This window comes from Thalassophryne amazonica, chromosome 22 (genome assembly GCF_902500255.1).
Source record: "Thalassophryne amazonica chromosome 22, fThaAma1.1, whole genome shotgun sequence".
NCBI lineage: Eukaryota > Metazoa > Chordata > Actinopteri > Batrachoidiformes > Batrachoididae > Thalassophryne > Thalassophryne amazonica.
This window is the reverse complement of record NC_047124.1, coordinates 11,898,163-11,914,735: the sequence shown is the minus strand read 5'-3', so window position 1 is coordinate 11,914,735 and position 16,573 is coordinate 11,898,163. Positions and strand designations below refer to the sequence as shown.

Below are 16,573 nucleotides of genomic sequence, written 5' to 3'. Positions count from 1 at the left end.
CAACAGCCACGGTTGATCTAGAGATGCTTGGGCATCTTGAGAATGTTGTTGTATGCCAATAAATCCACGGTCCTTAACAGATCCTTAGCTTGGTCCGATGGCTGGGACATCCCAGACAGTCGGGGTCTGAGGATCTGCTGCAGCCTTCACCTTCCTTAACAGCCGTCGGGTTCCCAGCCATCGCCTCCTCTACCTGATTCGCCGCTGAGGACATCTTATTCCACCAGAGCACCATTAGCCATCTAATGTAAAGGGTTGCTGTTGGGCCTTCTTGGCTACGGTAGTGGCCAAAGAGCACACAAGGTACTCATCGTATTTCACCCCAAGAGGCGATCTCCTACTTGATCCGTTGTCACGACATAGATGAGAGGTTTACTACTTCTCTTTACTATTTCTCTTCTTATTCAGTCTTCTGGTTGCGTTGCAAAATACAAAAGACATAGTCCCTTCCGAGCTACTGTATCAACATGGTGGTGCAACATGGTGGCCTCCACGAGCGGGCCCGCTCTCATGTAGATTTGAAGCCTTCATTCGAAGCTTATGAAAACACGTTGTCATGCACACGTACCTTGCTCTGTCAAGCTAATTGTACTGTACGGGCAGCAACAGTTCATAATTAGTAACCCTGCAGGTGAGTGACAGCTGTCTGAGAAACCTTGGCAACAAGGGAGGCAACTTCAGAGGAATCGAGTAGTGACGATCAATGACATTTTCCACCTAGACTGAACCCTGCTGAGCACCACCATTTCCTCTGCTTGTCATTTTCTTTCCTTAGCTCCTGTTTAACTACTGCGCTTTCTGCAAATTCTGGTTTGTTACTCTTGTACATTACTGACAGTTCTGATAGCCTGTCCTTCCTCTCCTCACCACTGTGCGGCCTCAGTGAGTGCTTCTTTTTATGACTCATCATCATATGATTGGAAGGTTTTATGCTTCTTACAATGGCCACCACAATGCCTTTCTCTATCTGATGCTTCAGCTACCTAGCAACCTTACAGTTTACTTTGTCTTAAATGGATTAGCATTGGCATTACAGTTAGGATAAGAGTCCGGGTCTACGTTTATCGAACGTCAGGAGGTGGTGACCAAGCTGTTGATGTCTCAACTTGAACATTGGGCACCTACTTGAATTGGAGATTTTGACTGTAGAAAAAGCAAGAGTTCAACATCAAATACTCTACATTTTAAAATAAAAATGACTCCAGTGCCTGCTGTAATTGTTATAAACTCTCTCGTACCTGGGTCTGGCTTGCTAGGAGCCACAGAGTTGCAAGGTATGTGTGTCACAAGCCTGTTGTGTCTCATTCCTGTGATGGAGGTCTCCTAGACTAGCGGCAACTATACCAGAGAAGACAGTTTTCCGAGGTGTGCTGGATTTCTAAATTTTGTCGGACTTCATTCTGGTCATGGGTTCATTGACATGTCGGGTTTGACTAGTGAAAGAGAAGTAAGCTATTTCCTGAGCCTGAACCCCATCAGGCTGGTGCTTATGCCCAGATATTGTAGTGTGAAGCTGTTAAGCATCTTCCCCTGGATAGGATGCCATTGCAGGTTACTTCCCCAGCCAAAACTGGTCCCTAGTCCACATAGATGAAGTGTTGTGTCCAAGAACTTCAAACCGCACGTTACATTGTGGCAATCCAACTCTTATGCCATAGATCCGCTGGCTCTGTTGAAGAATATTCCATCACACTAACCGCAGTTGATGCTACTAATTATGGACTTTAACAGTGTATATACTTGTATAAAAACAAGATATAGGGCGGAGTTATCACAAGATTATGTGCTGCCAGAGAAACTGAGGAACCATCACCAAAAAAGTCAAGTCACAGGATAAGTCTAGATCTAGGAAAGTCTAGACCCTAGACCTTGCCCAACCCATGAACAAGCACTCTGGTGAAAGTAGCGAGGACAAACTCCCTTTGCGTAGATGCTAACACTTACCACTAGTGGACTAATTAATGTGTAAACTAGAACTACATCATCTCAAACACAAACTTGTGTCAAGGTTGAAGGGAGACAATCCATGGTGAGTTTGGTTACCTTCTATCTGCTGTGCTACCTGGTGGACTTTACGGGTATAAGTTGACATTTTTGTGTGGATTTTGTGGGGTTTGTCTCTGCACTGATATTTGGGTGTAATTTCGCCATGATCTTATCTCTGTGATCTCACCTCTGCAGTAGGACCAATACACTTGTACAAATGCCAACTTGTACCAGGTTGACCTCCGATGTTCACTGATTCCTTGAGATTGATAAGCTGATCTCTTTGTGCAGTGAACTGTCAGTTGCAAGATCTCAGTATATCATTGGCTTTTAGGCACCTTTGTAGCATCTAAACAAAAAGAAAAGCTGTAGCAGCATTTAGAAAACTGTCGTGAAAGCAGCCCGCCCCCCATGTACGAGCTCTGCATGTGCACACATTTGAATTCCTGGATCCCCACTGTGATTAATCCGTGTTTAGTCTAGAAAACCATGAGGGACACATCCCCTGTTGTAGCATGACGTCACCAACAGTGACGCACTACCTTGACAACAGGTGCGTGCTGTTAGCACTCTCAATCCGCAGGGGTTTGCCTGACTTCACTTGATATTCAAGCCCACATTACTTAGACGTTATCTTTCAACCCCCTCTCTTGCCGTCTCTTTCAGAATCGAGTTCTTTTTTTCTCAAGGATTCCTCCTGGACTGCTCTTCCACTACTGATGAATCAGCCCATTAGCTCCCGGTGATGCATTAGTTGAAGTGTCAGCTGCTGTCGGTTCACTTGAGAAAAGTGAAAAGGATTGTAGACTGAGAGTGGGAGGTGCAGAGTCTAGCTTTTTTGAGGCTTTTAACCAAAGCCTTCGTTGTTCCACAATAGGTGCTTTTCAAAAGAGAGATGATTTTTCACAGCAGGTAGCTGGTTCTCCTTTCCTCGACATCTTCATCCCACCTTGATCAATATGCCAAGAAATAGAGCGGTTTGGGATTCAGACTCATACCCAACACCACCAACACTCAGGCATCATTAGGTATCAATTCTACCATTCAGAAGCCACTTCGACCAGGTAAAGGTCAAGGGGGTTGGTGCCTATCCCAATAGTCATCGGAGGGATCCAACCAGGGATGACACACTCAACCACACACTCGATTTCAAAGATTCTAAGTCATCTAAATTGCATGTTCTTCAAAGAGGAGGAACCCAGAGCTCCTGGAGGGAACCTACATAAACACCAGGACAGGATGCAGTCTCCACACAGAAAGGACCATGCCCGATTAGAACCTAGTATGTTCTTGCTGTGAAACAACAGTGCTAACCATAAAGCCACCATGCTGCTTCAATCCCACCAACCCTTCATCGAGTGGACAACACCCTCTACCACCTAAGCTGAAACTGCCCCAAAGCAATACCAACTGAATATCAGCTAAGTTTAAGTGAGTCAATTTCGTAATCTATCAACAGATTCTCAAGGTGTGGCTGAGGTGTTTGTAGTGTCTTGTTTGTAATGTTTGTAATGAAGGTCGGGGATTGTACTGTATCTTTTTTAGAACATGACCTACAGCACTCATCAGCACCTCTAAACCTGAAGCAGTGGTATAACTTCAGCCCGCTGTGAACTCGACCGCAGGTATAAACTGGGACTAACCGGACACCTAATCCTAGTTCTCCCGACGCCTGAGTTCTATTGTTAGCATGATGGATTGTCCCCTCCAGGTCACGAGCAAGTTGTTGCCGCAGTCTCAAAATACTAAGTGAAACAATTCTTCCCCAAATTGATACAGTTTCAAAAGACTTGAAACACAAACACACTAAAAGAATTACTTTGGAAAATGAATTAACTGCTTCAGAAAACTGGTCAGTGATTTGAAACATTAAAGGAAACAGTTGCTTTACAAACGATTCAGTGTAAATGATCAAAAACGATTGCTTTCAAAAATGGCACACTTTAGAAAATGCGTGAAACAATGAAAAAAAGTCTCAGGAATTGACTCATTGTTTTAGAAACTTATAATACTGGATGAAACAGTAGATTCAGATGTATTCACTGCTTCAAAATGCATAACACGAGTGGGGAAACTTTCCCCAAAAATCAGTTAGGCTAACCCCTGAACACCCATCATTGATTCAACCTTTTTAAATCCACTTCAGTGATGACAGGTAGGTGCTGATAAGGAGTTAGACAAACAAATGAAAATCTCAGACTGAGGTTCCTTTATTTATGGGTAGGTTTGATTTGTTTTGCACTAAGAGTCCTCATCTAAAACACAAATGAACAAGAGTGCTCCGAAACCACAGTATCCCCCGTTGGCAAATATTGCTTTGGTACAAGTACTTGCCACATTCTGATAACATTTCAAGATATGTGTTAGTTGATTTCAGAATACAGACACCAACTCATGAAACTGGAGAGTCTAGATTTGTTAATCAAGTGTCATAACTCCGGCCAAATGGGCCCAATTCGAATGGCATGATATGTGTATTACCAATCTATAACAAGGGCATGTACCACATTTCATGACATTCCTCCTAAAAATGTGAGAGGAGTTGATTTCAGAATGTAGGCGCCCAGTCTTGAAGCTGACAGAGTGTAGATTTGTTAATCAAGGGCCATAACTCTGGAAAAATGGGCCCAACTTGAACAATATGATAATATGCGTATTGCCAACCTGTAACAAAGATTTGTACCAAGTATCACAAAATTCCTCCTTAAAATATGAGAGGACTTGATTTCAGAATGTTGGCACCCAGTAATGAAACTGATGGAGTCTAGATGTGTTAATCAAGGCCCATAACTCTGGAAAAATGGACGATATGATAATCTGTGTATTACCAACCTACAGTATAACAAGGACAATTTATAAGTATCACTAAATTCCTCTGGAAAAGGAGTTGATTTGAGAATGCTTATACCCTTTTTGGGACGGACGGACAGACAGACAGACGGACGGAAATCACCACAACATAATCCCCCTTTGAGTCTTCGGCCTGTGGGGGATAAAAATGAATTGAATTAAACATAAATAAAAAATAAATTGATACAAATATTTTAAATAAATGAAATTAGATAAATAGCTGAATTAGAAGATAAAACACAATCATGTTATGTTAACTGTGAAGCACAGACTATATGGTATCCAAATGCTCAAGTTTGTAGCTTTGCAGCTTTTCTGCATTTTTTTTTTAAACAAAACAAAGGCTCTTATATACTCTAACACTGTTCTGTCTCTGAATCAGGCATCTTTCATGTCTTCAGGGACTGAGGAACGTTATTCACAGAGAATTTGGAAAGAAGCTGTCTGCACACATGCTGTGAGGAAGACATACCTTTGATTTCTCCATTTTCTCAATTGTGTCTTGCTGGATTCAACAGATGGTGACATTTTCATTCCTAAACACAGCTCTGTAGGTTTTGTGAGAGAATAAAAAAAAAAAAAGCATATTCACTGAGTACATTTACTTTGGAATGGGGAGCTCACTGTTCACTGAATGTTGCCGTCGTCGTGGCTCTATTGTTTTGCAGCAATGAATGAATCTCTCAAGTAGTTTTTTTCATTTAGTGCTTCGAGTGTTTGTGTGAATTGTTTCATTTATTGTTTCAAGCATTTTGAAACAATAACTCTTTTGCTAAAGTGTTATATTTAGTGCTTCATTTTCTTCAGCAACTGTTTCATTCAGTGTTTCAAAGCGATTATTTTCTGAAATGTGTGTTTAAGTCTTGAAACAGTGAATTTACTGACGCCAAATATTTCAACTTGTCTACTTTCACCACCGCTGCATGTTGCAGTGACACCATTCCGCTGTGCTCCCTTTCATTCACACACTTACTCCAACTTGCTCAGACTGACTTTCATTCTCATTCTCTCCGCTGCATACCTCCACCTCTCCAGGCTCACCTCAACCTGCTCCCTACTTCCACTACAGGTCACAACGTCATCATTGAGCATGATAGTCTATTTCAGGGGGCTCCTAGCTCCTGGAGGGTAACTGCCCTGCATATTTTATTACTCTTCCTCCTCAAATCATAACTAATTGCTGTATTTCCAAGGGAAAGGTCATGTTTTTTTGCTAGTTAGAAAGGTCCTGTGATTTTTGTTATTAATAATAACAGCAACTATATATTGGATTTTCCCAGGAATCAAAGCACTAAACAACATAAACTCCAGTAATAAGAGAATAAATGCCAATGGCCAAGTGGTTAATGCGCTTGGTTTCAGTGCAGAAGGTTCCGGGTCCCCTGCCACATTTCTCCATGTAATGTGGAGTTGCTTCAGGAAGGGCATCCGGCGTAAAACCTGTGTCAATTCAACATACAGATCCACCTTGGATTTGCTGTGGCGACTCTGAGTGCAAACAAGGGAGCAGCCGAAGGGACTTACGTTTTAATAAAAACATACACTACAACAATTAAGAAAAATCACAAATTAAAGAGCTGATAATACAGAAAAAGGTATAATGTGTATATTGTTTTTTTCCACTTCAAGAGGCATTTGTTGACATATCCTTATCTGAAGTTGTCCAACATGTCCAACACATCACAAACAAGAAAGGGCCTAGCACCAATCCTTGGTGTTCTCATTTCTACTTTGAACCCATACGTCATTCCTACAGCACACCTCATCATAAATATCCTCATACATATCCTACTACACCACCCTTACGTACTTCTCTGCCACTTCTGACTTCATACAATACCATGACTCCTCCCTCAGCACCGTGCCACAAACGCTTTGTAAATCCAATCTTTTTTTAATCATGTAATTGTTTCATTCAGCACTTTTCTTTGTGAAACAATTATTTCATGTAAAGAGTTTCAACACAATGCATCATTCTCCAAAACAGTTAATTCAGTGTTTAAGCACTTTAAAACAACAAATCAACTGAAACAATTGTCTGGAAAAAGTTTCATTTTGTGTTTCAAGCATTTTGAAACAGTTTATCATTTTCTAAAGCAACTGGTTTTTGTTGTTGTTGTTGTTGTTTTTTTTTTTTTGATGATTTACACCTTTTGAAATAGAATTGTTTTCTGTCTCAGGGAGACAGACACCCTCTCTACTTTTAAGATTAGGCTTAAAACTTTCCTTTTTGCTAAAGCTTATAGTTAGGGCTGGATCAGGTGACCCTGAACCATCCCTTAGTTATGCTGCTATAGACTTAGACTGCTGGGGGGTTCCCATGATGCACTGAGTGTTTCTTTCTCTTTTGCTCTGTATGCACCACTCTGCATTTAATCATTAGTGATCGATCTCTGCTCCCCTCCACAGCATGTCTTTTTCCTGGTTCTCTCCCTCAGCCCCAACCAGTCCCAGCAGAAGACTGCCCCTCCCTGATCCTGGTTCTGCTGGAGGTTTCTTCCTGTTAAAAGGGAGTTTTTACTTCCCACTGTCGCCAAGTGCTTGCTCACAGGGGGTCGTTTTGACCGTTGGGGTTTTTCCGTAATTATTGTATGGCCTTGCCTTATAATATAAAGCGCCTTGGGGCAACTGTTTGTTGTGATTTGGCGCTATATAAATAAAATTGATTTGATTTGAAGTGATTGCCCTATTTAGTGTTTTAAATTTTTTTAAAACAGGAAATTATGGCCTAAAACAATTTATCTGAAGATAATGTGTCATTTAGTGTTTCAAGCCTTTGGAAACAGTTTGTTGTTTCCTGAAGCAATTTTCTTTTTTCTTTTTTTTTTTTTAGATTTACACCTTTTGAAACAATCTTTTTTTTTTTTTAAGATTTTTATTTACTGTTTTGAAAAACAATAACCTGCATTTAATGTTTCAAGTGTTGTGAAACAATGAAACATTTTCTGGAGTAACTGTTTTATTTACCAGTTTGAGAAATTAATCTTCTTGTTAAGCAAATGGCTCATTTGCTGTCAAACATTTAAAAATAATGGAATCATTGTAGTAAACAATTAATTATTTTAAAGCTTTAGGCATTTTGAAAGTGAATCATTTGTGAAGTAATTTCAGTGCTGTGTTTAAAAACCCTTGTTTTGTGTGGGATATTTTGATATGGCGTTAGACTGTGCCTTGCATTTCGGTTTATTTGACCCTTACAGCACGGTGCACAAAAAAAAAAAACAGCTTACTGTGCAGAGCAGCACCTGATTGGCCGCTCTTGCAGAAGAAAAGAGGATTAGTGGGAATGCAACTCTTATGTTTGCATGTGTGTTTGTTCCTACCTGCAGGTGCACCCATGCACACCTACACACATGCGTGTGCGCGTGCACATGTCTGGAGAGGAAGCTGAAAAGCGCCACTGTGACTTTAAAGCTGTTTGTAGTCTGTGGTGTTGCGCCGGTCAGGAGGAATTGACACTGAGGTTGGGACTGGGTGTGCAACAGGCTCCTAATAGGGATCACAAAAGCTCAGTGCCAATGTCTCAGAAATGAATCCTCACTTCCAAGCAACAAGAGAGCCACCTGAACGCCTCACATTCTGCCATCAAGGACATCATCACAGACAACCCATTAAAAACAAGGTAGGTAACATGGCTTTGCTGCTCTTTCACTCAGACAACCACTTGTTTCTGCAAGAGGAAGAGGATTATGGACTTAAATCCATCAAGGGGAAGGTTCTAGTTTGTGTGGCAGGAGCTGGGGAACATTCGGAGAGGTCACAGGTCAATCGATGCAGGTTTGGTTCATAGCGATATTGCTGTTGGGACAGTTTAAAGGCAGTTTGTTTAACAGGTCTCGATCCGTCTTTGTTAGCGTCTCTGACGACTATTCAATTTTAATGAAGCCGGTGCGGCTTCTCTTATCTGGTTACTTCTTCTCTTATCAAGTTACACCACGGGGCAAACGCAGCCTCGCACAAAATGGAAAATATTCATTTTTAAATTGTGCTAAAAGAAAATACCCAGTTAGACAAATGTTGGTAGAATTGTGGTTGTTTGCAGGAACACGTCTTTGCTGATCCCCATAAACCCTATTGGATAGATCGAGTGAACAAAGAGGTCAAATTATGCACCTTTTTAAAAAAGCACATTTACATCTGTAGCCAAAAAAGTGACACATGGCAAAAGTTGGAAATTAGTTTCTTTCAGAGACTGGGTATCGCCAAACTTAAATCTTCAGGTGTCCAAAATCAAACCTATTTGGAAGGCAGTTAAAAAGCCATGTAGCACCATGTGACTCCTTTAAATGTTTGTATCGCTGGAGAGCCGGATGTGGATTTGTTGCGTTATTCAACATGTGGGTTATTTCCCTAAAAACCTTTCAGCCGATCTGCGTGAAAGAAGCAAATGTTGGTGTTGTGGCTCTTTTTTTTCACGCGGCACATCTGGTGTGATCTACTGCGTCTTGTGTCCCACATTCCGTGAACTTCTCACATCACTTCCTCCTCAGTTTCCCCGGCAACCATGTGAACTCAACTGAGTCACACCTGCTTCCACTTGTTAAACACTCCACTGTCGCTTGTTGTGCACTCCCCCCACCCCAATTTGGCAATCATTATTATGATTATGTCTTTTCCATTTGATGTTCCTTAAATAATTGTCTTTTTTTTTTTTTTTTTTACAGTATTTCACCTTGAACAGGTTCACCACTCTGCAAAATCTGTTTGTTTTTGTAAATACTTTAATTAATTTGTCAAAATCTAGGATACCGAGCTTTATGAACTTGACCTTGGGCCTTGGATGGGTTTAGTCATTAGGGTTTGTAAAGATTAGGAATGTACCCTTTAAAATGTAATGAATATATAAATAGATAAATGAATGCGTCCTTCATCTCCAGTCAAACTCAAAAACAATAAATGCTACCATGCTGTAATTTTCCAAATTAAAAGAGCATATGAGGACAACATGAGGAATATATGGTGTACTTTCATGCACCAGGTTTGACTTTCAGTTTGAGAGCATGATTTCTTAAAGTTACTCAAGGTGTAAGATGCAAAATGTCTCTCCTTATTTTCTTTCTTTCTTCTTCTTCTTCTGCACTTGGCATCTAGCTTAATGGCACATTACTCCCACCTTCAGCCCCTAAGGGTTAATCACAGTACTTCATTCACTGTAAATGTATTTATTTAGATAGATCAACCCAATCTCACAACAGTTTTTCATGGCATTACAAGAAGTAAATTAATCTATGGTTCATGATCCCATCATGAAAATGGGATGGTTTTCGTGATGGGGCACAAATTCATTTTGTAACGGGAGCACGAAATGCGGGGTGACCATGGGGGGGGGGGGGGGTGTAGGGTTAGTGGAAAGGAGACACTTAAGTTATGGTTAGAGTTAGGAGAACAGGGAGGATTATAAATAGTACAATTAAAAAAACAAGTCATAAAAATGGGGCACTTTTTGTGACAGGGCCACAAATTCACTTCGTGACAGGGGCACGAAATGTGGGGTGACCAGGAGGGGGAGTCGGGAGGGGGGGAGGAGGTTATAGTTGGGGAAGGAAGACACTTACTTTACTTACTTTATGGATATAGTTAGAGTTAGGAGAAGAGGGAGGATTATAAATAGTAATATAAAAAAGCCATGTCACGAAAATGGGGCAGTTTTTATGATGGGGCCACAAAAAGAGCATGAGGCTGAGCTAAGATAGATAGATAGATAGATAGATAGATAGATAGATAGATAGATAGATAGATAGATACATAGATATACAGATTTTCACTTGTGTAGACAGTGCCATCTTGTGGCCATAAATAATAATGCAGTAATTTTTCATATAAAGTAGCTTCAGAATAGACAGTGCCATCTTGTGGCCATAAATAATAATGCAGTAATTTTTCATATAAAGTAGCTTCAGAATATAAATTGCTGGACCTTCCAAACTAGTAAATACTTTGACTTGTAATCCAGGAAATATGCACTTAAATCTCTTGAAGTTAAAACTTTTTTCTAATAATACAAGTTCATTTAGTTAGACAAACATGCATTATTTTCATTTTTAAGTAACCTAATACAACTTTGTGCAACCTGTTGACAGAATAAATTCAATTAAAGTCAATGCTTCAAATTTTTGAACGTAAACCACAGAAATAAACCATCATCTTCTGTTGGGAAGGTGTCGTAGCACGGACCCACAACAGGGGGCGCAAAGGAATGGACAATGAATAAGCCAAATAGTAACAATTTAATGTTGTGACAACACACAACTAAACACACAAAATCTGTAAAGTCAATTAACACCAGGTGATGTGTGGGCAGGCTCAAAGATAGAAGACCCCCGACGAGAGATGAGCCGTGTCCCACACGGCTTCCACCACCAACGGTCTGAAGAACACCGGAGCCGCCAAGTCCCGAGTCCCCAGGTGGCCTCTGTCTTCGGCTGTCGACCCTGGTACTGCTGGCAGAAAACAAAGACAGGATGAGTGTGAATTCGCACACTCAGTAATCCACAGTCTGCACTCAGTTAGGAGGGAGCACCTCCACCTCCAATCACACACTCGTGCAGCTCCTGCTTAACCACTTATCTGGTTTGGGGTGTGAGGCAAAGCCGTCGCTGATCACACCAAACGCCAATCCCACAGATAAGGCAGACACAACAGGATAACGGCTGCAAAAGAAGTTCAGATTATCACTCAACGATTTGAGTCAGCAGAGAAAGTTACCTCTTCGGTAGTTGATTTCTCGGCGGGGAGGTGGAGTTGCAGTCCGGCCTTTATGGTGGTGGTGATGATGATGAATGAGTGACAGCTGGTGCTGAGGATGAGTGACAGCTGTCACTTCTTCTGGGTCTGGCGACCTCTCGTGCTTGGAGCCCGCACTCCAAGCAGGGCGCCCTCTGGTGGTGGTGGGCCAGCAGTACCTCCTCTTCAGCGGCCCACATAACAGGACCCCCCCCCTCAACGGGCGCCTCCTGGCATCCGACCAGGCTTGTCCGGGTGTCTCTTGTAGAAATCGGCCAGGAGGGCCGGGTCCAGGATGAAGCTCCTCTTCACCCAGGAGCGTTCTTCAGGTCCATACCCCTCCCAGTCAACCAGATATTGGAACCCCCGGCCCTTACGACGGACATCCAGGAGCCTGCGGACTGTCCAAGCAGGCCCCCCGTCAATGAGCCGGGCAGGAGGCGGCGTAGGTCCCGGAGCACAGAGGGGCGAGGTGTGGTGAGGCTTGAGGCGGGACACGTGGAACACAGGGTGGATCCGCAGTGAAGCTGGGAGTTGGAGCTTCACTGCGGCCGGGTTGATGATTTTGAGGATTCGGAAGGGTCCTATGAATCTGTCCTTCAATTTTGGGGAGTCCACACAGAGAGGGATGTCCTTTGTTGAGAGCCACACCTCCTGCCCAGGCTGGTATGTAGGGGCCGGGGAACGCCGGCGGTCCGCATGGGTCTTGGCCCTCGTCCGGGCCTTTAACAGGGCAGAGCGGGCGGCACCTCCTGAGGTGGGCCTGGACCGAGGGCACACCGACCTCTCCCTCCACCAGGGGGAACAATGGGGGCTGGTACCCCAAACATGCCTCAAAAGGGGAGAGGCCGGTAGCAGACGAGACTTGGCTGTTATGGGCATACTCGATCCAGGCCAGATGGTGACTCCAGGCCGCCGGGTGCGCGGAGGTGACGCAGCGAAGGGCCTGCTCCAACTCCTGGTTAGCCCGCTTTGCCTGGCCGTTTGTCTGGGGGTGGTACCCGGACGAGAGACTCATGGTGGTCCCCAGCTCCTTACAGAAACTCCTCCAAACCTGCAAAGAGAACTGGGGACCACGATCTGAAACGATGTCTGATGGTATCCCATGCAGCCGCATGACGTGGTGGACCAGGAGGTCTGCCGTCTCCTGGGCCGTCGGGAGCTTCGGGAGGGCCATGAAGTGGGCCGCCTTGGAGAACCAGTCCACTATCGTGAGAATGATGGTGTTGCCCTGGGACGGCGGGTGGCCCGTGATGAAGTCCAGGCCGATGTGAGACCAGGGGCGGTGAGGCACCGGCAGGGGTTGGAGGAGTCCTGAGGTCCTCCGATGGTCTGCCTTGCCCCTGGTGCAGATGGTACAGGCCTGGATGTAGTCCCGAACATCAGTTATCAGGGACGCCCACCAGAAGCGCTGCTGGACCACTGCCACGGTCCTACGCACTCCGGGATGACAGGAGAGCTTGGATCCGTGACAGAAGTCCAATACGGCAGCTCTGGCCTCTGGTGGGACGTACAGTCTGTTCTTGGGGCCGGTCCCCAGGTCCGGGCTCCTTGCCAGGGCCTCCCGGACGGTCTTCTCCACGTCCCAGGTGAGGGAGGCCACGACAGTAGACTCGGGGATGATGGTCTCGGTGGGGTTCGACAGCCCCGCCTTGGCTTCTTCTTCGCGCACCCGGGACAGCGCATCCAATTTTTGGTTTTGGTCCCGGGGCGGTACGTGATCCGGAAGTCAAAGCGCCCGAAGAACAGAGACCAGCGGGCTTGCCTGGGGTTCAGCCGCTTGGCGGTCCGGATGTACTTCAGGTTCCGATGGTCCGTGAAAACCGTGAAAGGCAACGACGCCCCCTCCAGCAGGTGTCTCCATTCTTCAAGAGCCTCCTTCACCGCGAGGAGCTCCCGATTGCCGACGTCATAGTTCCGTTCAGCTGGGGTCAACCTGCGGGAAAAATAGGCACAAGGATGGAGAACCTTATCAGCCTCCACGCTCTGGGACAGCACGGCTCCTATCCCTGAGTCAGAGGCATCCACTTCCACTATGTACTGGCAATCAGGATCAGGCTGCACCAGAACTGGTGCAGTCGAGAACCGGCGTTTCAACTCCTTGAACGCGGCTTCGCACCGATCCGACCAGGTGAAGGGGACCTTGGTGGAGGTCAGGGCAGTCAGGGGGCTAACTACCTGACTGTAGCCTTTAATGAACCTCCTGTAGAAATTTGCAAAGCCAAGGAACTGCTGCAGTTTCCTGCGGTTTGTTGGTTGGGGCCAATCTCTCACCACCGCAACCTTGGCCGGATCAGGGGCGACGGAGTTGGAGGAGATGATGAACCCCAAGAAGGACAAAGAAGTGCGGTGGAACTCGCACTTCTCGCCCTTCACAAACAGCCGGTTCTCCAACAACCGCTGTAGGACCTGACGTACATGCTGGACATGGGTCTCAGGGTCCGGGGAGAAGATGAGTATATCATCCAGATATACGAAGACGAACCGATGCAGGAAGTCCCGCAAGACGTCATTTACCAAAGCTTGGAACGTCGCGGGGGCGTTAGTGAGGCCGAACGGCATGACCAGGTACTCAAAGTGACCTAACGGGGTGTTAAATGCCGTCTTCCATTCGTCTCCCTTCTGGATCCGAACCAGGTGGTACGCGTTTCTAAGATCCAATTTTGTGAAAATTTGGGCTCCATGCAGGGGCGTGAACACTGAATCCAACAGAGGTAACGGGTATCGGTTGCGAACCGTGATCTCGTTCAGCCCTCTGTAATCAATGCATGGACGGAGTCCGCCGTCCTTTTTGCCCACAAAAAAGAAACCAGCACCCATCGGGGAGGTGGAGTTCCGGATCAGCCCGGCAGCTAAAGAGTCCCGGATGTAGGTCTCCATTGATTCGCGTTCCGGACATGAGAGGTTGTACAACCTACTGGACGGGTACTCAGCGCCCGGGACCAAATCGATGGCACAATCGTACGGTCGGTGCGGGGGAAGAGTGAGCGCCAGATCTTTGCTGAAGACGTCAGCAAGATCGTGGTACTCCTTTGGCACCGCCGATAGATTGGGGGGGGACTTTAACCTCCTCATTAGCCATCACGCCGGGAGGAACCGAGGATCCTAAACACTCCCGGTGGCAGGTTTCGCTCCACTGCGTCACAACCCCGGACGGCCAATCTATCCGGGGATTGTGCTTCACCATCCATGGAAATCCCAAAATCACTCGGGAGGTAGAAGGTGTTACATGGAACACTATCTCCTCCCTGTGATTTCCAGACACTAACAAGGTCACTGGCTGTGTCTGATGTGTGATTAATGGAAGCAGGGTGCCATCTAGTGCTCGCACCTGCAATGGTGCCGGCAGAGCCACTAGGGGGAGCCCTACTTCCTTTGCCCATCTGCTATCCAGCAGATTCCCTTCCGACCCCGTGTCTACCAGTGCTGGGGCGTGAAGGGTTAGATCCCCACAAAGGATCGTTACTGGGATTTGTGCAGATTTGCGGGATTTCCCCGCGTGCGTGTTATGGCCCACCCTTAGCCCAGTTTCTAAGGACGGGCGTTGTAGTTTGAGCGTTTTGGGGCAGTCCTTCTGCATATGCTCACAAGAGCCGCAGACAAAACACTCCCCGTGGGCCAGCCTCCTTTGTATGACGTTTGTCTTTACTTTGGCCCTGCTCGTGTCCATAGCCTCCTCAGCAGGGGGAGCTGTAGCCACACGGAGCTCTCTGGCAGTGAAGCGTGGGGACGACGTCACCCTTTCGGAACCGGAAGGGGGAGGGACGGCTCGTGCCCGGTCACGCCCCCCGGCCTGCTCCCGACGATGCTCATTCAAACGGTTGTCTAAGCGTATAACCAAATCGACAAGCCCGTCAAAATCCCATGGTTGCTCCTTAGCCAGCAGGTGCTCCTTCAGGACCGGAGACAGTCCATTTACGAAGGCGGCGCGGAGCGCAACGTTATTCCAGCCGGACCTCGCTGCTGCGATGCGGAAGTCGACTGCATACTCGGCTGCGCTGCGACGCCCCTGTCTCATTGACAGCAGCACGCTCGAAGTGGTCTCGCCTCTGTTGGGATGGTCAAAAACTTGTTTGAACTCCCGTACAAACCCAGCATAAGACGTTAGGAGCCGTGAATTCTGCTCCCAAAGCGCCGTAGCCCAGGCGCGTGCCTCTCCTCGAAGCAGATTAATAACATAAGCCACCCGGCTGGTGTCTGACTCGTACATGACAGGACGCTGTGAAAAGACGAGCGAACACTGCATGAGGAAGTCTGTGCACATCTCAACACAGCCTCCGTACGGTTCCGGAGGGCTTATGTATGCTTCAGGGGACGGTGGGGGGGGTCGTTGAACGACCAGTGGAACGTCTGTTACGGGCCCAGGACCAGCAAGAGGAGTGGCTGCAGCAGCGCCCTGATCGCGCGCTTCCACCCTGGCGGTGAGAGCCTCCACCCTCCGGTTAAGGAGAACATTCTGCTCGGTCACTAAATCCAGCCGAGCCGTGAAGGCGGTTAAGATCTTTCTGCAGCTCACTCAACACGCCTCCCGCTGACGCCTGCGCTCCTGGCTCTTCCATTGGCCGTTCAAGCTCGGGTTGACGCCCCTCGGAATCCATGACGAATGGCCGAGAAATCCTGTTGGGAAGGTGTCGTAGCACGGACCCACAACAGGGGGCGCAAAGGAATGGACAATGAATAAGCCAAATAGTAACAATTTAATGTTGTGACAACACACAACTAAACACACAAAATCTGTAAAGTCAATTAACACCAGGTGACATGTGGGCAGGCTCGAAGATAGAAGACCCCCGACGAGAGATGAGGCGCGTCCCACACGGCTTCCACCACCAACGGTCTGAAGAACACCGGAGCCGCCAAGTCCCGAATCCCCAGGTGGCCTCTGTCTTCGGCTGTCGACCCTGGTACTGCTGGCAGAAAACAAAGACAGGATGAGTGTGAATTCGCACACTCAGTAATCCACAGTCTGCACTCAGTTAGGAGGGAGCACCTCCACCTCCAATCACACACTCGT

General features: G+C 46.2%; 1 protein-coding gene across 1 annotated transcript in view; it reads left to right on the top strand.

Moving 5' to 3' along the window:
- The first annotated feature begins 8,323 nt into the window (after positions 1 to 8,323).
- The window catches only part of pcloa (piccolo presynaptic cytomatrix protein a), a 100,082-nt gene continuing 91,832 nt past the window's right edge, over positions 8,324 to 16,573 (top strand). The window contains exon 1 of the mRNA XM_034163433.1: positions 8,324 to 8,458. The gene's annotated coding sequence lies outside the window, so the exon portion shown is untranslated. The remainder of the gene's footprint in view (positions 8,459 to 16,573) is intronic.